Source organism: Hyperolius riggenbachi, chromosome 5 (assembly GCF_040937935.1).
Source record: "Hyperolius riggenbachi isolate aHypRig1 chromosome 5, aHypRig1.pri, whole genome shotgun sequence".
In the NCBI taxonomy this organism is placed as follows: Eukaryota; Metazoa; Chordata; class Amphibia; order Anura; family Hyperoliidae; genus Hyperolius; species Hyperolius riggenbachi.
The window spans coordinates 226,928,146-226,952,603 of NC_090650.1; positions in this window are offsets into that span (position 1 = coordinate 226,928,146).

Consider the following 24,458-nt stretch of genomic DNA (forward strand, 5'->3'; position numbering starts at 1 on the left):
TTAGGGCACAACAATATAATTTAGTGCTTATACAGTATAGTATAACTGTTATACCATTATAAAGATTCACACTCATAACAGTTTCACTAAATATTCCATGGAATTGCTTCTATATACTGTAATAACGATATCTGCTATATAGCGTTTAAGGTGCGTACACACATCCAACTATTTTGAACAACTTGTCGTCCGACCTGTCGTTTGAAAGACTTATAGTGCAAACAAGAAGTAGTTCAGACGTCATGTCGGATGACAAGTTGTTTGAAATAGTTGGATGTGTGTACGCACCTTTATTCCAACGGATTCGCTGAGTGGATCACCCACCCGTCTGTTATCAGCGCATACACACATCCAACTTGTCGTTCAAACGACAAGTTGGAAGACAAGTTGTTCGAAAAAGTTGGACCTGTGTACGTACCTTTACACATTATCATGGCTTCAGTCTGCAAAATTAAGGCACAATAATACAATTTAATGGTTATAAGTAACACATAATGCTTACGGTATATATACTGTTGCAACACTTTATGACAGTTGTAAATACAGTACAGGCAGCATAATCTTGTTATAGTAACCTATGATATAGTAAACATTCGGGTATAGTAAGTGTCCAGGTCCTTGCCAAGCCCCATTATAAGTATATGGAAGCAACGCCTAGTATAGTTAACCCGCATATAATAGAACTTCTGTTATAGTAAACCCATTTTTTGGCCTCTGCAGTATTCTGTATCCAGCTATAGTGGAAAGTAGGCAGGAGCATGCATCATATGTCAGTCATTGACCCATGAGCTGTGGTGGATGGGCAGGCTGACAACCACGTGTAGCCTGCTCGCCATCTGCACTCTATTCTAGGCCTGTGTGGATTACCTTAAAAGCACCAGCCGGTGAGACCTATGTTTCCTGTGTAAGCTGCTGCCTGATTACTGAGGGAATTGCCTGTCATCTGTGGCATGCTTGTGCATGGCTGCAATCTTACAGTATCATCCATAGACATGTGGACAGAGGAGCACACTTTCAGTACTGTGCCTTCATTAACTGGTAACACCCATGTTTCTTGTACCAGCTGTTGCATGATTATTGCATGCAAATCCCTGCATATTGAGTACTGTACATTTTTATCTAGCTTAGACCCTTTCAGGTCACTTGCCGGGTCATTAAAAAAATATAGTATACTTTATGACAATTTCTTATATAATAAACTACTTTTCCTGGTCCCTTGGAGTTTACTATAAAGGGTTTCTACTTTATTTGGCAGATTATTGTTAGGTGTAGGTAGGGAGGTTAGTGTTAGGCATAGATGGGGGAGGTTAGTGCGAAGCAGGTAATTTGGGTGCTAGCAGCGCTTTAGTAAAATGAAAGCCGCATAGACCACAATGTTAATCAAGGTTATAATGCTGCCCAATGGGATAATTTTTTATAGGGGTGCTATTATCGGCGGATGTTCTTTTAGCAGTGGAGGTAGCATAGGTATCATCGGAAATTGCGGTAGGGAAGTGGTTTAGGCATCGATAGAGGCATCAGTAGAGGGAGGGTTCAAGTGAGAATAGAGTTATGTTTAGCAATAGTAAAATATTAGTAACATTACCAATATTCTTCTATCGTATGACCCATTGCACAATAGTAGAATATTGGTAATTTTACTGATATTCATCTAACAGCTATCCCTGGTGATGGGGCTAGGTTACTGTTAGGCATGGAAGCAGGGAGGGTTAGTGTGAGAATAGAATAAGTAAGGTGATAGAAGAATATTAATCAAATTACAGTTATTGTACTATTCAGAATAGCGGCTAATAGATTATAGGTAATATTATTGTTATTGTACTATCCGGTATAGCAGAATATTGGTAATAATACTGAAAAATTACTATTGGCAATATTCGCACCCAATGTTCCTTGGGGATTTATTGAAGCGAAAATCCAGTGTAAATTTTACAGTGCACAGGTCCTTTTCTGGCAGGCAGTTATAATTACCAGAGGTGCCCCCCCCCCCCCCCAATCTGTCCCTGACCCCCATATCTGCCTGCTTCTTGTGCATAGCCCCACCCCATGCAGCAAACAGCTTTGGTGCTTTATCTGGAGTAGAGAGAATGCCATGGCATTTTGCTGCAGGGGGCTGGGCTATGCACTGGAAGCTGGCAGATACGTTGGTCGAGAAGAGATTCAGGGACAGAAGACACCTCAGCCAATTATATCTTCCTGCTTGAATCGGACTTCTGCTTTTTAATGTACACCTCCAATGAACAATGCAACCCAATCTCTGTTTGTAAAATGAGCAAACGTTATATAAATATATAGTTAGCAAATATTTGTGAAATGGACAGCTCATCTGGAGACACAGCCAGTCACCACTTTCTGTTCTGTTCCTAGAATTCTAGTAACACAGCTATACAACCCAGCATCATCCTTGTATCCTAAATGTCCTCCTTACTACAGCTGAGAAATGCAGCTTGGGCAAGGCCCAGCCCACTGGCTTTTGATTGAATAGAGAAGTAGCTGCATACTGTTGAGTTCTTATTCTGCATCTCCAAAGTGCCACAGTTATAGTGCCAGCACCGCACAGTGTAGTAGAGCTCTGTTCGCTCACAACGGCATACATTCACAAAAACGTGTACAGACATTGCACTTACCTCATTAGAGTGAATACTCTGGATAGCCCAGAAGGTTCCCAGAACCTCCTGGTGCCCGTTCTTCTGTCCAAGTATGTGCTTCTTCGTACTGGGCATGCATGAGTACAATCTGCACATGCCCAGTAGAATGAAGATGCATGTGCCTGGAGGAAAAAGCCTTGCACAAGCAGCTTCATTCTACTGGGCATGTGCTGACCATACTCGCACATGCCCAGTAGGTAGACGCTCATACTAGGATGTGAGCAGCACAGCCGCAAAGAGGGGTCCATTACTTAGGTAGGTAGGTATTTTTTTTTTCTTCACAAGTTTGGTTTAAAGGCCAACTGAAGTGAGAGGGATATGGAGGCTGCCATATTTATTTCCTTTTCGGCAATACCAGTTACCTGGCTGTATTGCTGATACTGTGCCTCTAATACTTTTAGCCATAGCCCCTAAACAAGCATGCAGTAGATCAGGTGTTTCTGACATTATTGTCAGATCTGACAAGATTATCTGCTTGCTTGTTTCTGGTGTGTGATGCAGGTACTATTGATTCCACAGAGATCAGCAGGACTGCCAGGCAACTCACCCCTCCCCCCCCATTCACCCCCCGCCCCGCCCCATTCCTTTGTGTGGACCTTCAGAACATATTGAACAAGAACATGTTGGATTTGTTATCGTGGTTGCACTCCCGAATCTGCAAGTCGTACTCCCACAGGCACAGTACGGCTGTGCATGCAAAGTAAGCTGGAGCCATATATCTATGAGCGGCTCCGTGCTACTGCACAGGTGCGACCTTACTCACACGGATGCAGGACTGCCAAAGAGGAGTGCAGCCATGATCCTCCAGAGGGTACCGGCAAGCGGCGGTGGGAGCGAGGAGGGCACAGGAAGCCTTTGTAGTTTCCAAAGTCTTCCCTCTTTCTAGATGAGTATCTCTCTTTTTGTGTTCGAGTCCACCTCAGGTCCTCTTTAACACCCACTGTCCACACATAAAGAGCCTATCTAAAGCCTATCTAATCTACCTAAAGGAATTTAAGGAGATCATTTAATATACTTGGAATATTTTTCACTAATAAGTAGCATATTTTATTTTGAGAGTTTATTGTTATTGCTATATTAATTCTGGACAATAATCATGAACCCCCTTCCCAACACTTCCACATACAAAAACCCTTTTGGCAGCTTGCTCAGCACTGAAAATCCTGTATATGTACCTTGTTGTAATGTATACTGACCTATTGTTCTCAATGGGGAAACGGTGGAACCTTTTGTCATAACAAGATGTAATCATGAAAGGGAGTGAAGCTAAATCTGCAATGTCAGCTGTATCTAGAGCAGCAATACATGTCTCATAAAGCACGCATCATTTACTGTGCTGCTGAAAGCTGCTTGTATCATAAAAAGATATTGGGATTCAGTGCACAACCATGACTGTAATAATGTTTGCATGAATTACACACTGGATTGTATCAGCTAGAAACATGGGCATTCAAAAAGGCGTGTTTCACTTGCCACAAGGTCATGGTTTGAGCGGAGTGTTCGATAAACTGAAAGAACACATTAATTTTTCAGTACAGGGGCCATATGGAGGCACTGCTGCCCAGCAGTATGAATTTAATAAGACTGTGTTTCTTTGATGTTTCTTCTGCTGATATTGGTGTGGGTGGTTTATTGATAGAGGTTGTTCTAGAGCATCCACTTTCCCTACCTTGGGCTACTTGTATTCTGTAAGATAAATCCTGTGATGAAATGTTATCTGCAGTATTCAAGACGTGATAGCTTGCCTTATAAGCTGCCGCAGCAAAGCCACTGCAAAGAGAAAATAATAGATGTAAATCAATGCAGTCAACTCAGGAAATGGAAAGGTCAATATAAGTGCTCAGTGAAATATACAGGCCTTTTTTTCTAAAAATAAATATTTAAAAATATATGTAAATTAGAATATCCATCTAATAACTTTAAGGCCTTGTTCACATTATAAATCGCCAGTGCTATCGCAAGCGATGAGCGATTTATACTGTGATTTTTTTAAGAGCATTTCCCTGTGATTTGCACCTAGAAAAATGCTTTTCTAAGCACTTTTGCTCAGCGATGATTTTTTTCACTTCCTCACGTCAGTCAGGAAGTGGACTCTTTAACCCAGAAATGAATAAATACAATATATTTATTTATAAAAGCGCTCGGGAAATCGATATACAAAGTGCTTTTTGAAGCACTTTGCAATTTCCCTATACCTTCCATTGAGCCAAAGCGCTCAGACAATGGTACATGTAGCGCGTTTGTGATTTCAATGAAATCGAAATGCTTACATGTGAACACTGTCATAGGAAATCATTACACAAGCAAAATCATTTGCACAAGCAAATCAACTTTGCAAAATCGCCAGTGCTTAACAAAATCTGCAAACACCCATAGTGTGAACGAGCCCTCAATGTATTTTTCCTGTTTTTGTTTAGAATCTGTGACTGATTCAGATTTTCACCAAATCAGGCCTATTTGCTTTAGTCAAATTCTTTGTAAATCTGAGGCCAAAGTTCACCACTTGCATTGTAGTCTATGGTGCCGAGTTTTTTGCAGGTTATTGTAAAGCCGTCATACATGCAATTGTCAACAAATTTGCTACGTATTTGCTACAATGGTGAGAGCGCATGAAATTTAAATGTATTTCTAGCCACACACCCTCTGATAACAATGAACTGAAGGTGTCCACCACTAACAAGCACTGGCTATTGCAAGAGAACAGCTGACAGACGGGGAACTCACAGCTTTCAGCTGCCTGCATGAATGAGCCCTTAGGGTACTTATACACTACTTTATTTAAAATGTCCCAAAACGTCCTGACCAATACTGCAATGTATTTGCATTATTTATTTTATGTCCTCTTGAAGATTCAAGAATGTTAGTTTCAGTATGAATGGCTTTAGCTGCTAATCTGCTTTCATTGGTATTAAATGAGCTCAGACATTTACACTTGGGGCTGCCAGGCAGGTGTCGTCCATTGCATTCATCACGATATCAAATGCCTTTATTGCCATGCAGGCAATCGAGCACTTGTACAAGGTCGTTCAAATCACATTGATTCAACGCATGCATGTATATGTTGTGTGATATGGCAACTGTACTTGTGGGTGCAGTATTCAAATGACATAGTCGTTTGGAATATCGTAGTGTGTGGACAACATCGTTCAAACTACTTGTCGTTACTATTTGCCGGGTGATGTCATTAGTAGCTTGTTTGTGTGCAAAGTAGCTCGTTTGTGTGCACCCACTTTTAACAAGCTTGTGTACGGACCTTTATTAGAAGTCAGGCAACTGGCATTGTTTATTAGAGAATGAAGATGACAACCTCAAATCTGGTTCCCTTTTAGAACTCAGGAATGCCCACAACTTCAAAGAGAAAAGAAAAGATGCAGCTGACACAGAATAAAGGCTGAGGTCACACTGGGCTTGAGGCACTTACCAGCTGTAATATTGCCACGCACAGAGCGCACAGCAATATTACTCTTACTATTGCCAGTAAGTACAGCGAGTTACGTTTTTTGCGCGACCCACTTGATACTTGAGTAGGGTTCATTAGTAAGGTGCAGTGGCATAGCAATAGGGGTTGCAGAGTTTGCGACTGCATTGGGGCCCTTGGGTCAGAGGGGCCCTCCCTCAACTGAAGCATTAGCATTTTATTGGTACTGTGCTTGTAATAATCACTTCTATAGATGCTTTGAATGATAGTAATCATTAATAAACTGTTCCCAAGCACCTCTGAGTCTGTGGTTGTCTTTGGTAAGTTTTAGTGTACTGTATCAATTGTTATGTATAAAGTGCTTGAGAGGGCCCAATGTAAAACTTGCTAATTACAACAGAGAGAAAATGTGTGCATCAACCAAGTGAACCTGACAAATCTGGCTTTGCAAATTTGGCCTATTGGCTAATCATGAGACATTGCTCATGCAAATATGCATTTGCTTTCGCATGCCTAAATATGCAGGGTCAAAAACCAAAAACCGCAAAACAATCGCCCTGCGGGAATTATTTCATGCTACATAGCACTATCCAGGGGCACCACGAGGAGGCTTCCCATTGCCCCCATACAACCGGGGGGCCGCAGGGGTCCCAGGCTCTCTCACTGCCTGGAACCCACACAGCGGCACCTCGGAGGTGGAGGCTGGGGGGTGCAGGCGATCTCCCCAGCGTGGCCAGCGCTGGGAAGAGCCGCCCGCACACACCTCCCAGGGGGCAATGAGAAGCCTCCCCGAGGCGCTCCTGGATAGTGCCGTATAGCATGAACTAATTCCCGCAGGGCAACCGCTTCGCGGTATTGGTGTGAGCCAGCCCTGAGCCCCACAGCTCGGGGTGACCCATGCGTCACTCCTTTCCCATGCAGTGCCCCGAGTCGATGCGCAGCAGCAGAACGCAATGGACGTTTAGGTAAGTGCCTGTTTTTAAATTTTTGGGAGATGGGTGCGGATGGCCCCCCCTGGCGCCGGCCACGCTTGGGGGGGTCGTCTGCGCTACCCAGCCTCCTCCTCCGGGGTGTCGCTGTGGTCCCTAGGCAGTGAGAGAGCCTGGGGCCCCGCAGCCCCCCCGGTTGTATGGGGGCAATGGGAAGCCTCCCCGAGGCGCTCCTGGATAGTGCTGTATAGCATGAACTGATTCCCGCAGGGCAAACGCTTCGCGGTATTGGTTTTTGACCCTGCAAAGTTTGGCATGCGAAAGCAGATGCATTTCTGCATGAGCATGTCTCATGGTAAGCCATTTTAGCCAGATTTGCACAGCTAGACTTGAAAGGATTAAGCTTGGTGTAGAGCACGCATACATTTTCTTGTGATTGAGCATATTTGCATTCTGTCCTTTGGAGGCAGGTGGTGGATGGCTTGCTCTATGAGTGGGCTGTCTGTGCCTGTCCTCCCCCCCCTTCTGGAGTGATGTGTGTGAGCCAGCCCTGAGCCCCACAGCTCGGGGTGACCCATGCGTCACTCCTTTCCCATGCAGTGCCCCGAGTCGATGCGCAGCAGCAGAACGCAATGGACGTTTAGGTAAGTGCCTGTTTTTAAATTTTTGGGAGATGGGTGCGGATGGCCCCCCTGGCGCCGGCCACGCTTGGGGGGGTCGTCTGCGCTACCCAGCCTCCTCCTCCGGGGTGTCGTTGTGGTCCCTAGGCAGTGAGAGAGCCTGGGGCCCCGCAGCCCCCCCGGTTGTATGGGGGCAATGGGAAGCCTCCCCGAGGCGCTCCTGGATAGTGCTGTATAGCATGAACTAATTCCCGCAGGGCAACCGCTTTGCGGTATTGGTTTTTGACCCTGCAAAGTTTGGCATGCGAAAGCAGATGCATTTCTGCGTGAGCATGTCTCATGGTAAGCCATTTTAGCCAGATTTGCACAGCTAGACTTGAAAGGGTTAAGCTTGGTGTAGAGCACGCATACATTTTCTTGTGATTGAGCAATGTAAAACTTGCACTGAAGCTCAGAGCTCCTTAGTTACGCTACTGGTAGTGCGTGTTACTGTAGCAATGGCTGCATTGATCAAAAACCACGGTAATAGCATAGCTTGTGGTACTTAACGGTAATATTGCCGTCCACTGTCTTTGCACTGCAGTATTACCACAGTTTTGAGCATCAAGCCCACCGTGTGAATTGCTTTTTGCTGTGTCGCTGTACTTGAACGCACTGCCCAAACAAATGCATAAGAATGTTTACACCCTGCCTTGTAACAGACCACTTTATCCAAATGCACTTTCTATAATGATTTTCTGGACAATGTGTGTGATATTGCATGTGCATATTTCATTCTGTGATTATAAATTGCAGAGTATAATGAGCCACGTTATAACATACTGTACATAATGAAAATAACATGAACTTAGCCTTAGACTGCACAAAACGTGAAACTGTTGGTCACTAAAAACAGTGTTTGCTGAGGAACAAGCCCCCAAATTAGTGTAATAAGTTTGTAATGATTAATTAACTTTGACAATGAATTAACTCAAAAATATTTGTAGTTCGGGTTTACCTTACGTTTTAATTTCACGTATGGTAAAGGAGAATTCTTGTGGAGATTGTGAAGCATGCTAATTTGACATACATATTAAAAAATGTTTGTGCAATTTGGGAACAGATTGAGCAATCATGCTCTAAGTCACTGTTCCCCAACCCTCCTCAAGGCCCACCAACAGTGCATGTTTTATGGAAATCCACAGAGGAAGTTAATCAGCTCTGCTGAGACACTAATTACCTCACCTGTGATTGTGTGTGGTTTTCTGCAAAACATGTACTGTTGGTGGGCCTTGAGGACAGGGTTGGGGAACTCTGCTCTAAGTGATCCTAGATTAGTACACTTTCCTGTAGAATTAGTGTGTATCATTGTTTCTATTTGCCTCAATATCTTGTTTCTGTTTTTTGCAATGCCCTTTGAAGCACTTTTTCTCCCGCATGTCCTTCTTTTGATTTGGACTTCAAAAGAAAAGAAAACTGTGTTTTGCTGCATAACGTCTGTTCTGTGCTCAATTGTCCATTTCACAGTGTTTGGAACTCCCAGCAGAAACATTTACTTTACTTGCCCACAAAAGACAAAATCATTTTTCATTTCACATCCATAAAAACTACACTTAAGGGGAATATTTATAAAGGTCTCATTTTTCCTGAAAAAGGTGATTGGAAGGTGAAATGCTGACATTAATGTGGCTGAAAGTGTTAGATTAAGGGCAGAGGAATAGAAATAACATCTATGTTCCCCTTTGCTTTACACAATAGTAACAAAAACTGAATAATAAGATGTGAAGCAGGTGCTGTCTGTGGTACTGAACTCACTTGGACAATTGAAACTTAATTCAGCCCAGAATAATGTTGTTATTATTATGATGTATTTATATAGTGATGACCTCTTCCACAGAGCACATAGACACGTTACTAACTGCCCTCTTGTTTGCAAATACAAACTAACAGTTTCTCACAATGTCTACCCAGCCTAACGCTCCAGAAATGTAAACCGTTATCTCCATATCAAGGTCATGCCAAAGAAACTGTGAGCATGCAATCTCTGGTATACTGACACCAGGGGTGTCACCTAGCCTGGGGAAGTGGGTGTCCCCTCCCAGAGAAGTAGTTCCTAGGCATCTCCTTGCCTTTTGGTACATAGATATCTGAGGTAGACCATCATAGCCACCCCCAGCCACGTACAGACTTTTGCAGACTCATTTTTTAATGTGAAGTGTTAAGCCTGGTACACACATCCAATTTTGATTTACTTTTTGTTGGCCAATTTTACCACCTCCATGTAGCAGGAGGGCCAACAGATTTTTGAATGCTATGAACAGATTGTGTAGGTGAGCCCTAATACTGTATAAAAGTAGTAAAACTGACTACTCATTGGTCAATCAAAATTGGATGTGTGTACCAGGCTTTGGGGTACATACGCAAATTTAATTTTGACTGGACAATCACTGACCAATTTTACTACCTCCAGGTGGTATGAGGGCCAACAGATTTTGAACATTATTAACAGATTGTGTAGGTAAGCTCTCATACTAAATGGAAGTAATAAAATTGGATAATCATTGGCCAATTACAATTGGATGTGTGTACGTACCCTTAAGCCTAGTTCACACATCCAATTTTGATTGGATAATGATTGCCCAATTTTACCCTCCTGTTAAATGGAAGTTGTAATATTGGCCAATCAAAATTGAAATTGAGTATCAGGCTTTAGAATTTCTCTCCCGACAATGCCTTTAGCATGTCCAGGCTGCCAAACAGCAGTGACATTTCTCTCTGTGACTTAAGCTTGGTACACAATTTCTATTTCTATTATGATTTGCCAACCACTGACCAATTTCACCACCTCCATGTAAGTATGATGGTCAACAGTTATTGAATATGAGCAGATTGTGTTGGTAAACCTTCATACTACATGGAAGTGGTAAAATTGGTCAGTAATTTGCCAATCATAAATGAAAGTGTGTACCAGGCTTAAAGGTCATTAAAGGGAGAAAAGTCATTTTCACCACTCAAGAAAAAGTGAAAAGATCAATTTGTGGTCATTCTTTTGTCTACTTAGCAAATACTTGCTAATTAACCAGAAATAAAAGTTTTGAAAATGATTTAAATGGGAACTTTATTGAATACAACTTAGTGAATATGAATCCCTTATTGTCAGCATATTAATTTATAAATTGTTTAGCCAGTGTTTGCCCACTGTAAAATCTTACCTCAACTTATTTACTTGCTTAAATTTATTGGACGCCGTCGTCTTTGCTGCTGGCAAAGTGAACCACTGTGGTATTTTTTTTAGTTACCTTTGTGAAGTGAGCAGGAACATTTAATGGTCTCCCAGAGTGCTCTGGGGGGAAAAGTTGCATGACATCATAGACTAGACTAAAAATCACTGGAAGGGTGGAGGTACACATCAATATACAGCAATCTATAGATAAAAAAAGCATTTCTGATGCTGAAACCAGGGTAATTACAGTAAGGTCAAATACTTATCCTGAATAACTAATTACAATATTTTTCGGACTACAAGATGCACTCCCCTCCCCCCCCAAAAAATGGGTGGGTCAGTGCATCATACAGTCTGAGGGTGTGGCCAGATGCCCTCCCCCCCCCCCCCCCCCCATGGCTTACCTTTCCAGTGGTGCACACCAAGTCCTACGTCCATCTTCTTTACACGCTCTCCCTGGCCTTTCTCTGTTCAAGGGGTTAATCTAGCATTACGGTTCCCCCTCCATATCGGCTCTACTTGCTTGTCTGCCATGACCTCCATCATGCATGACTGCAGAGCTTTTGCATCATCAGGTCACGCATGACATGCACACCAGTGAACCAGGAAGGAAAGAGGCCATGAAGAGCATGTAGAATGGCTATGGAGGGAGAACCCAAACACTGGATAAACCCCTTGAATGGCTAGAGTGCTGGGAGAGTAAGGTAGGATCTGCTGCCTCCCCGGTTGCATCTTTAAAGGCGACAGTGAGCTTCGGCAGGACCTTGGTGGTGGTACCATGGGACGACAACTTGAAAGTTTTCAGCCCCATCCAGCAAGCATTGATGAGTTGCAAGAATGAGAAGCGTGGGTTGCCTTTTGGGGGATTTTGAGTCACTGGCACACCCCTGTGTTGGACGGTAGTCCCTTCATTGTTAGGGTATACTCTGTTTTGGAGCAGAGAACTGTTTGAACCTGTGGGGGGAGGGGGGATGTGTTGTGTAAGGAGAATGCCACAATGGGACAGGAAAGAGGAACTGTCAGTGCAGATGTATGTTGTGTTTAGCCTGTCTCAGCTCCATGCGTGGCAGTGGTGGGATCGCTGTATTGTCAACAAAATAAAAAACACTTGTTTGTCACAGTGAAATCTCACTTTTACAGTAAGATGTGCTATAAGTGGTGTCCTCTTGTAATTTACTATTGGCAAAAAATAACAGTTTGAGGGAGAAAAGGTCCACAAGATACCTGTGCACCATAGACGCCACAGGCTTGCTAAATATGTTTTTTTCCTGTTTTTTGCCCCCTAAACCTAGGTGCGTCTTATGGTCCTAGTCCAAAAAATATAGTACGTTACTACTACAGTATTTGTCATTACAGTTCCTATTTCAAGAGCTTATGAATTTACCAAATTAAACTTTCATAAAAATGTTGCTCCCCTCCACTCCACTCCGCTCCCCCAATATCACACGCACAAGACAGAGAGTCCTCTCTCCATTTTAAAAGGTACATATTTATGTAAAACACTCAAAAGAGACATAACACTCAAAACCTAAAGACAAAAAGAGGTAAAGGTAGAGGGTGTTCTGCTGATACACCCAGAAAGTATCCATACATTAATCAACATCTGACAGTAAGGATCATAATGTGGGTACAGTGGCTAAAATGGTTTGTGAATTACATTCTGAGGACATAATGAAAATAATTTCAAGTATCAAAAGGTTATTCAATTTCAGAATAACCAGATTGAAAGATGTTCCATTTTTGTGATAGAAGATACACTTCATTTCTAATTTGTTCATTTCTGGGGTGAGGATGTGGTAAACAAAAGTGCATTTGTTCAGTGTACAGTAGCTGCCCTTGCCATAGGTATACAATGTATGAATGTTTTATTGAACACAGTTACATTAAAGTTAGAGATGCTCACTGTACTGTCAATATGTAATCACTTCACATTATGGCTGTTGGGAAATACCAATCTACAGACCAAAGTCACATGACTTATTTCTGTGGCCTGTTACCAGCTATCTAGAGTGATTGATGAACTTCATGAAGGATTTCTGGGGACAAAAACAGTTAAATTGGAGGTTGAAAATTATGTAGGCCTGGCAGGGCTTTAAAGCATAACTGCAGTGACATGAGATGACATAAGTAAATAATGTACTAATCCTACTAATAACTTGTCTTAGGTGCGTTTGTTTATTTATTATTGCATAGGTTGAAAAAAAATGCATTTATCTATCTAAATGAGGCAGTTGAACAGTTTTTTAGTCAAATTTAGCTAGGGCTCTCCTGAAAAGTAAACTGGGCTCCAAACACTTCTAATTGGTTGATGAAACAATCCTGTTAAAAAGACATAGCTGTAAAAAGGCTGTTATATTTTTTGTTGTGTTGTGCAAATGAAAGAAGCAGATTTTACATCAAGGTTGATGTTTAGAATCCAATCTTAAAAATGCAGCCTTTACATAAAACATAAAAAATATGACAGTCCAGGAAAGTTCTATTAATTATTAGTATTACACATACAATTACCTTAGATATGCATGGATAAGCTCTACCCTGACAACCCCCACCACCACCATTACCACTTTGCTTCAGCATGTACCTGTCCTCGCTCCATCTTGCATCCTCTAGTGTCCTGTGCTGCTTCTAAACTGGTCACTAGAGCTCCAGGCTCCCTGTCATGTGACCGCAGTGAGCCTGGAGCTCTACCAGCCAGTTACAAACAGACACAACATTTTGGCATCATTCCCCTTCTTCAGAAGAGAAGAGAAAATGAAACCACTCTGAATCATTGTGCCTTTATTAGGTGGTTGTGGTGCTGTGATAGTGTATACATTTTAGTATGCTAGTCAGCAATCAAATTGACAAAGCCGTTAAGCTTTTCTTTTTTGTCTGCATCCTGCATTACATGACACATATTGCTGAACACGCTCTTCCCTCTACCAGCATCTTACAACTCAAGTATGCTTCCTCTGATGCACCATCATAATTTATGGGTCTCACTAACATAGGCTTCTAAAAATAAATGTAGAGTGTGATCATTCTCACTGAAAACCTCCCCAAACATTGCTCATATTCTAAGAGCCCTCTAACCCAGTCACATATAAAGAACTTGATCGCATGGAAAAAAATTAACACATTGTTCATATTATTTACATTAAAATTACTTTCTTCACATTTGCTGTATATCTAGAAAAGCCTATACAAAGGCTGCTTGTGGGCTTAATATGTATACCATCTTGTTTTTTGGACTATTTAATGTGTCAAGCTTGATAATGGAGCAGAATCTTTAAATAGATCAGAACTACTTTTGTTGTTAAAAAAAAAAAAAAACTAGCATGTTTTGTCCAGCTAGTTAAAAGAACAGATTTTCTGTGAATATATCTCATAGGGCTTTAACATTTATGCTTATTTCTTTTGCCTGTGCATTCTTCTATGAGCATTTGTTAATATACATATAAAAGGCTGTTTACCACTCATTGTAACCTTGGCTAAAGAGTCAAGTGAAAATGAATTCGATGACATGGTGGAAGCATGAAAACAAAGAACAAAGGAGCACTGATTATCCCATAGCAATTTTCCTGCATGGAAGGCATCTGTTAAACAATGAACATCAGCTTAAGAAGTAAAATACAGAGCATTTACTTGTGAATTAAGTAGACCACCTGTCTCTGTTAAAGGAACCATACCTTTGATTTTGACATTTACATTAGGATAATGGCTGGAAGAAAAAGGATTTAAAGAATGTTAGCTGCTGTTTTACTTTATTTTATTTACCAATGTCTTCTTATATTAAAGCTTAATATACAGTGCAAAATCCATATACAGCATGTGTATAAAAAAATTCAGTCAATGTTATAAGATTATTATACATAACAAAAAACAAATAATGCTACAGATAACAAAGAAAACAAATAATGCTACAGCTTATTTAAAATATCTACATTAAAATAGATGTCAAGACAAAATTACAAATCCCATATTGGCAAATATATCTATATTATGATATCAAAACCATGTTATTGTAATAAACAGAACAGAAGCTTATATAGTAAAGAATGACACATTTACTTGGAAGGAAAGACTTTGAAGGCATTAATCTTTAGAAGCCATCGTTACATCATAGTAAAAACCTACAATCTAATAACACAGATAAAAAAAAAGATTCAGAATCCATGTAACCCCTGTGTCTACCAGATAAGAAAGGCATAATAATCCCATCTTTTTTATAATGCTATCCATGAACTTGCTATTTATTATTTTGTGCATACAGATAGCATTATTTGTTTTTCTTGTTTTTTTGGTACAGCCTTAATGGCCCATACTCACGGGCTACAAAAGTGGCCTGTCGCCAGCACACGTGAGCGTGTGCGCGACAGGCCGGCAACAGCTCTTCGCCAGGTCCCTCTTCCGCGTGTGTACGCGGAAGAGGGACCAGCGGTGTGACGGAAGCTGTCGCCGACGTTCCTCCCCCCTCGCCGGAAGCGCCGTCTATTTGCAATTATGAGCATAAACAACTAAAGAAAAATACCCAATTCAAACAGCACCAAACCTCTCAGAGGTTTGGTGCTGTTTGAATTGGGTATTTTTCTTTAGTTGTTTATGCTCATCTTGACTACCCAATTTGAGAGGTTTGGTGCTGTTTGAATTGGGTATTTTTCTTTAGTTGTTTATGCTCATCTTGACTACCCAATTTGAGAGGTTTGGTGCTGTTTGAATTGGGTATTTTTCTTTAGTTGTTTATGCTCATCTTGACTACCCAATTTGAGAGGTTTGGTGCTGTTTGAATTGGGTATTTTTCTTTAGTTGTTTATGCTCATCTTGACTACCCAATTAGCACATCCCACTCATATTATTTAAATCATTATTCAATTGTTGATGGTGCTTGTCCACATGTTTATGTAAAGTAATTTTATTTGCAATTATGTTGCTGTCGCTAGTCCGCATACTCACGCGGACTAGCGACAGTTGCGGCGGCAACTGTCGCCAGGAGATTGACCGCGGTCAATCGCCTGGCGACATCAGCGATGAGCGACGGTTCGTGGTGCGCGCCCGTGCAACGCTTCATACTCACGGGCGACCTGTCGCCGCAACACACGCGCGTCGCGTGTTGCGGCGACATTTGTTTGCCCATGAGTATGGGCCATAAGAGACAAAGGCCTCCATTCACTAAAGGCAGTTTGTTAATATAATTTTGGTCAGTAAAATATCGCATTCGGTATTTTACACTTTTTTTTTTGCAAATTCAGTATTTTCCACCTGAGGCATAAATTTGGTAATTTACCGAACAAACGCTTCAATTCGCTAAGCCCTGCTCGGTAAGTGTCACTTACAACTGTGGAGCAGGTCAGCGCTGAGGCAGGGAGCAGCGTGTATGAGTCGGGGGTTTCTGTTGAGTGCATCCCCGTCATGCTTTTAGATGTTCTGCAGCCACCAGGGGGAGCTCTTCTGTAGGCCAGAATACAGATTTTCACATCTAAAGAGATGCAGAAAAGCCTCATAAAAATTCACCTTCCCCTGCACTGTTACAGTGAAGGCCCACCTTCCACCTTCCACCATGTCGGGCCAAATCAGCTTGAGAAGCAGGTCTGTGTGGTTCTCTCTACTGGCTGCCTGGCTCTCCCTGTCGGCTGCCTGTCAAAGTTACAGCATGGGGAGAGCGAGTTCTCAGCTGGTAAGAGCTGGAGGAAAATATCAAACACTTTTGCCTGATTTACCGAATGCCTAAATCTTTGTGAATTGACATTTCTTGAGGCAATAGGTTTAGTGAATTGGAATTTAGGAAGGTGTTCGGTAAAATCAGCTGTTTTACCGAATGTGGCCAAAGAATTGAGGCCAAAGAAGGTTTACACAAATAATGCTCCAAAGGCAAAAAGACTAATAATCAAATATAATAAAAATAATATTACTCATGTCCAACACTCTCACCTTTTTGTGTCTTGGAATTTGATATTCATTTTGCATCTTGCAAATTGTTATACTGTACATTCATGTTGTTTATTGAAGTGGATCTTAGACAAACTTTTGCTGCCTCCATTTTTCTGCCCCTTACATATAGTTTATTGGGCATTCCCCCCCCCTCCCCCCCCAAATCCTTTTATTACATTTTATTTATCACCTAATTCAGGGGTCTAGTCCTGGAAAAAGAAGTGAGTGGACTCACCCTAAAAACCTCTGCGCCGCGCGTAGCGCCCAAAATGGGTGTGGTCAAGCATAGTGTGGGCGTGGTCATGGGTGGGGCCAAATATACATGGCCTTAGCAGTGGTATAAAAGGTCTGCCAGGGGAAGTTTGAGCTCTGTCGTAGTGTATCCCCAAAAAGTAGATGTAATCTGACAGCATTTCACCAAAAATACACATAATCTGGCAGAGGTTCCTCCAAAATACAGATAATATGGCAGTGGTTCCCCCAAAATAGACAATCTGGCAGCAGCAGTTCCCCCAACATACACATAATCTGGAAGCAGTTCCCCAAAATACGCGAAACCTGGCAGTGGATCATCCAAAATACACGTAACACCCAAAATACATGTAATCTGGCAGTAGTGGTCCCCCAACATACACAATCTGGCAGCGGTTCCCCAAAATACACGTAATCTGGCATCAGCAGTTCCCCAAAAATACAGATCTGACAGCAGTTCTCCCAAAATAGGTACCCCCAGTATAGCTAGCCAGGTCTATAGGTGTCCCCAGTATAAGTAGCCATGTGTATAGTTATCCCCAGAATAGGTAGCTAGGTGTATAGATGTCCTTAGAATAGGTGGTCAGGTGTATAGATATTCCCAGAATAGGTGGCCAAGTGTATAGATGTTCCCAGAATAGGTAGCCAGGTCTATAGGTGTCCCCAGTATAGCCAGGTGTCCCCAGTATATGTAACCAGGTGTTCAGGTGTCCCCAGTATAGCCAGGTGTATAGGTGCCCCCAGTATAGCCAGGTGTATAGGTGTCCCCAGTATAGCCAGGTGTATAGGTGTCCCCAGTATATGTAGCCAGGTGTATATGTGCCCAGTATATGTAGCCAGGTGTATATGTGCCCAGTATATGTAGCCAGGTGTATATGTGCCCAGTATATGTAGCCAGGTGTATAGTGGCCCCAGTATATGTAGCTAGGTGTATATGTGCCCAGTATATGTAGCCAGGTGTATAGTGGCCCCAGTATATGTAGCCAGGTGTATAGTGGCCCCAGTATATGTAGCCAGGTGTATATGTGCCCAGTATATGTAGCCAGGTGTATAGTGGCACCAGTATATGTAGCCAGGGGTATAGTGGTCCCAGTATATGTAGCCAGGGGTATAGTGGCCCCAGTATATTTAGCCAGGGGTATAGTGGCCCCAGTATATGTAGCCAGGGGTATAGTGGCCCCAGTATATGTAGCCAGGTGTATAGTGGCCCCAGTATATGTAGCCAGGTGTATAGTGGCCCCAGTATATGTAGCCAGGTGTATATGTGCCCAGTATATGTAGCCAGGTGTATAGGTGTCCCCCCAGCTGGAGGGGAGCAGCGCAGCAGAGAGGAGCATTGTGCGCAGCGTGGGGAAGGGCGGACGTTCCCCCCCCCCCCCTTACCTTGGGGCTCCTCTCCATGGCTCTCCCCTCCATAAAGAATGAGGCGGCGGTGGCTGGCGGCGGTGACTGGCGGCGGCACTAGTGGGCGGGACTTGCCTCCTCCAGCATTCCGGCAAGTGGACGCTGTTCGTGCAGCTACTCTGGTCTAGTAAGACCAGAGCGTCCACTTGCCGGAACGCTGGAGGAAGTAAGTCCCGCCCACTGATGCCGCCGCCAGTCACCGCCGCCACATTCTTTATGGAGGGGAGAGCCACAGAGAGGAGCCCCAAGGTGAGGGGGGGGGGGGAACGTCCGCCCTTCCCCACGCTGCGCACAATGCTCCTCTCTGCTGCGCTGCTCCGCTCCAGGGTGCTAGGGGGGACGGCGTCCACTGTCCAAAAAAAGTGAGTGGACGCCTTCCCCCCGCGTTCACGCAGGACTCGACCCCTGACCTAATTGCTTGTAAATGAATGTATCCACGCCCCCAGCTCCTCCAGCGCCTAGGCATTCTGAGTCCCATGCTGCAAGTGCTCATAAGAGCTCAGCCTGGGGAGCCTTTTGCTAAAGCATACACAAGATTTCATAGGCAAGGGGACAGAGAGGGGAGGGGGGTTTTCACAGGCTGGGGGGTGCAGATGCTGAACAGCTTGTCTGTGTAATGATGACTAGCAGAATATGGCTGCTCTCATTGTAGCACAGGAAGAAATAATCATATACTGTTGAAGCTGTTTGCAGCTAGATTTACAGTGTAAATGAAACACATAAAGGATAAAGGATCTTCCCTTCCTAAAAATACTTGTAGACGCAATCAAATGTAACTAATCACCTTCTTAACTGTACTGAACTTAAAATGTACCCAAAGGAACCTGTGATATGATGAGATAAGCATTTGTAAGTACAGTGCAAAACATATTAATAACCAAGCTGTTTTTGTTTTGTTATTTTGCTGACTGAAGAGTTCATTTTCAGGCATGTAAGGGACAAAGTCTGTCTTGTCGGTACCTTGTCAGGAATGTAGTAAGCCTCACTGATAAACAAATTACAGCCCTAAAAGTTATCCTGGAGGAATACAACTTCTGAGGGCAGGGTAGAGATAAAAAAAAGTCATGTGTCTTAACTCTGGGACACTTAATAGACTGCCTGTAAGGAGTAGGCAGGCCGCTGCCGACGGCCCTGCCACTGACTCACAGTTATTGCCGTCCCTGCCGCTGACTCACATGCCTGCAGGGCGGCAGGCGGAGGACGCGCCTCAGTGTGCGCTCCGCCTACGTAAACAGTAGCCACGTATCTCCCTGCGTGTCAGCTGATTAGCTGACAAGCCGAGCTCTGATTGGTCAGGCCTTGTATTTGAACCTGGTGAGCGCTCCAGTCTGTGCCCATGATAGCCTATGCTGGGCTTGTTGCTGAGATTGCGCTCACACCAAGTGCTTGTCTTGCTGCCGACTTGTGTCTGTCTCTTGACTAAGCTTCTTCCAGATTGCCTTACCGTTACCAACCCGGCTTGAACCTGACCACGCTTCTCTATTGGATTATCTGTTACCGACCTCGGCTTGTTAAAGGATTTGCATGAACGCTGCCTGGACTGACTCTGGCTTGATTGACCACGCATCTGACTAGTGATTATACTTCAGCCATTACCTGCTATCTTGCCATCATCTGGATTGCCTCAGCCTACAGGCCTCAGGTGACTATTCAGTATCAGTATACTGTGTTTGCATTGCTCATTGCTGTTTTGGTGTTTGCTGTCTGCGAGGTTGTATGCTACATCTGCCTGCAGGGTGTTGTAGTTTGTAATAGTCAGGAGTTTCGGCATACGTTAGAGCTGGGCTATAGATCAGTCATATGGGCATACAGCCTGACTCATAGCAGGTGACCATGCAAGCCTGACAGTGCCATTGAGCAGAGACCTGTAATGATCCGCTCAGCTGTCTGCACAGACAGACAGCTGTTTGACTATTCCGTAAGTCTGAGGGCTGCAGGTCTCTGGAAAAGAGACCTGTCTTTACTTTGCAAGTTTCAGACTTGCTCTGCTACTGAGGAATTTGCATACACTTGTCATGCAAATTGCCTAGCTGCCTCCTTTGAAGGCTGGCAGTATAAATACCATGTTCTCCCAGAATTCTTTGCTGGTCATTTTCATGGTTTGTTACTGACAAACTCTCCTAGAGTATCAGCCCTGTTTGTTTGTCAAAGTTCACCTTAGAGTAATTTCTTGGGACTGCACTAGGCAGCTCTTCTAGTGCAGTCAGGTTGCATTATCTGTTTTGCCTGTGTTGTCTCTCTACTGCGATTGTCCTGTCGCCAGCGGCGGTCGACAGGAAATCATTCTGTCTGCCTTAGTGGTGCTAACCAGAGCAGCTACCAGAGGTTGCTACTGGTAGCCCCTTCTGTTTATCTGTCTGGAGCGCTCTCGCCCTAGTGGCAGTGGCAGTGCCTCCTTCTGTATTCTGCCTCAGGGGTGCTAACCAGAGCAGCGGTTGCTACTGGTAGCCCCATCAAGCGTTCGCGTTCTCTATTTAGTGTTTGTGTGTCATTGGTTAGTTAGGGTAGCACGCTTATCACTGGGCGCCTAACGCGCGGTGATCGTGCTTAAACGCGTTCGCTGTTGCGAATGAGTGCGGTGTTCGCGTTTAGCTAGCGTTTGTTATTTTCTTTATCCTCTGATTGTGCCTTTGCTACTCTCGTGCTCTGTCCTGCTCGGTCTTGTGTCTGTTGGCAATCACCAGTCTTTGACATACAGGCTGTCCTTGAGCCAGCATTTGGTGCCAGCCTCTTTGACAATCTCTACCCAACGGTCTTTGCGATTGCGTTCTTACTTTGTTTCTGTTGATGTGTGTTCACCGTCGCTGGGTGGCAACTAGATTGGTGAGCACACATTCATCCTGTCTCTGTGCTCTTTCTCTTAAAGGGCTGTTCAGCCCTGCATTGCCAATTCGTACAATTCCTATCTGACATCTGTGGCCGTGCAGAGGCTGTGCTCATCTGCACTCCACAGCCCCATCTGCCGGTGGGAATTGCTTCTACTGGTGCATTGCACCCAAGCTGGGTTCTACCTATTATACGCTTGTGGAGGATTTCCGCTGTGTCAGCGCGCATCTTGTGCGCTGACCACGGAAATAGTTCCGCAAACGTTACAAGACCATAAAATATTCAATCTTTGTAAATGTTTACATTTTAAAACAGAAAATCATTGGATAGCTAAAAAAAAAGCCATTTTTAGAAGTAGGAGGATAAATACAATTTTTTATCTCATCAGTTTTTTTTTTTCACCTCTGGCTCAAATCTCACAAATTTCACTGATTTGGGGGATTCTCAGGGCAGAGGCAGACATAGGCCCATGCAGGCCGTGCAGCCGCACAGGGGCCCGATGTCCTCCAGGGCCCATGCAATTGCACCAGTTAGGGCCTGATTATCCTCTAGGTTTTTCTCCATGCATTTCTCTTTGAAACTCAAGAGAAACCATGTTAATAACTTGTGCCCCATTCATATCCAAGTTTAAAATGTGTGCTACATTAATACAGTGCTTACAGAATGTGACCTAGGTTCATGAACTTTTATCTTATCGGCAATGTTTATGTATCGATGGGAGGAGCTGTAATACATTGTACGCTACATAGAATTTTGCTCAGCAGGGACATCTTGTGGCTAAATAATAAAATACACCTACTGCCTTTAGGTGGAGAAAAAATAATAATATCTATGTCAAGAGGGCATATAATTATTAAAAAATGGGCTAAAAAATTAGTGATGGATGGAAAACTGAAAAAATGCACCTTTATTTCCAAATAAAATATTGTCACCATACATTATACTAGGGATATAATTTTAACGTTGCAATAACCCGGACAAATGGCCGAATAAAATGTGTGGATTTTAATTATGGCAGCATGAATTATTTTAAATCTATAATGGCTGAAAACTGAAAAATAATGATTTTTTTCAATTTTTTTTCTTTTTATTCCCATTATAATGCATTTAGAATAAAATAATTCTTAGCATAATGTACCACCCAAAGATAGCCTAATTGGATGGAAAAAACAAGGTATAGATCATTTTGTTGTAATAAGTGTGATAAAGTTACTGGGGAATAAATGGGAGGAAAAATACCCGCGGGCTGAAATGGTTAATACAGGTAGTCCCCGGTTTACGAACACCCGACTTACGAACGACCCGGCGATACGCACGCCCGCCGCCCCGCCATGATGACTTCACGCAGCCGGGGACTACCTCTTCTGCTGCCGTTCCAAGTGAGAGTAGGCGCAACGGAAGCCAGATAGGGGACATCTCACCTGTTCCATGGTGGTGTAATGTCCCATCGCGCTGCCCGAAAGCTGCTCGGCCCGTCCTCTCTCTCCGTTCACTGCTCCCCTGGGGGCTTCTCATGCGTCATGTAATGACGCAATCAGGATAAGCCCCCTAGTGGTGGCTCCTCCTGATGCCTCATTATGCGACTCATGAGAAGTGGCCGGGGGACAGTGAATGGAGAGAGAGGACGGGCCGAGCAGCTTCCGGGCAGCACGATGGGACGTTACACCACCATGGAACAGGTGAGATGTCCCTGATATGGCTTCCGCTGTGCCTACTCTGCTTAAAGAATGGGGGCAAAGGTAGCACATGGGACATATGGGAGGCACATGGGAGACACAAGGAGGCACATGGGAGGCACACAAGGGAGACACAATGGAGACCAAGTAGCCACGGGGGCCAGAGATGATGCAGAGGGGGACACTGGAGGCACAAAGGACAGAAATGGCACAGCGTCCCGACTTAAAAATGGATTCAGGTTAAGAATGAACCTACAGTCCCTATCTCGTTCATTAACCGAGGACTACCTGTTTAATATAAAAAAACATTGCCTATGTTGGACTACTGTGTATTTCAAGGCTCTAGTCTTCAGAGATACATTTCTAAATTGTGTTCTTTCTGGTGATTACTTCAATCATTAGTAATTCAATATTATTGATAACATTATAAAGAAATGATAAAACAGCCTTTGCTGCCAGGATACACCCACATTTTGAATGCCATGCTTCTACAGATAAGCTAGGGTTTAAATTCACTCGTAAGTACTTTAAGTATTTGCTTTTTTCATTTAAATGGCAATTGCTCCTGCAAACGCATTATTGTCTGGAGAGGGATTTATCGTGATTACACTTTAGACTAGACATCATCCAGAGTGTTTAAGAGGGGAATGTTGTGATGGGTGAGGAGAGCAATGTCAGGAGCACATCATCCATAAAGAGAGAGCACTTGTTTTGGAGTATTACCTATTTCAATGTCCTTCCTTCTTCTTTTTGTAAATGTATTAATTTATCTGTTTTACTGGCACACTGTTATCGCTATTATTCAGCTTCCATGGTGCAGTGCAGTACAACTGAAGTGATAATACAATACATACACATGGGTTACCTGCATGTATTCATCAGGCAGCCCAAAACTAGTGGTGGCAGCAATGTGATCTATTATTAGACATTTTCAGCAGAAATGTTGTCTGCAGTTTATGGCTGCAATATGGTAAAGCAGGTAAACAATCAATATCAAGAAAATAGAAATTGTTTACCTGATATACCATATATTGTGCGTAGTGTACACCTAGCTTAACTGCAAACCTGTGCTGGCTACTAACTTCCAGTGGCTCATCAGAAGAGATGTAATGCAAGGTAACATCAACTCTTTAACAAGTAACAGGCCCAGAAGTTTCCTTGTATGGTATGGTTATTTACATTTCTAAGCCTGAATGGCTCATTATTAAATAGTTATTATAATAACATCTTAGCCAGAGATGAATTAAGATAAATTGGGGTCCTAGACAAGGCAGTAGCTTTGGCACCCCCTTATGTTCCTTTTGGTAAAATAAAAAGGAGAAGGGTCAGAAAAGATCACAGATGGGCCCCTTGATACCCTCTAGACCCAAGAAACCTGTCTTGGTTACCTTTTGGATGATCCTGCTCTGATCTTAGCCAAATTGCTATCTTTGCAGTTGCAAAAATAATGATTGGCTTTAATTTATCCATACCAAGATTCAAGCCTGCTATGTCATTGTAACGATTGTGGAATTCTCTCCGTGATCAGCGCACAATACGTGCGCTGACACTGCGGAAATCCTCCACAAGCGTATAA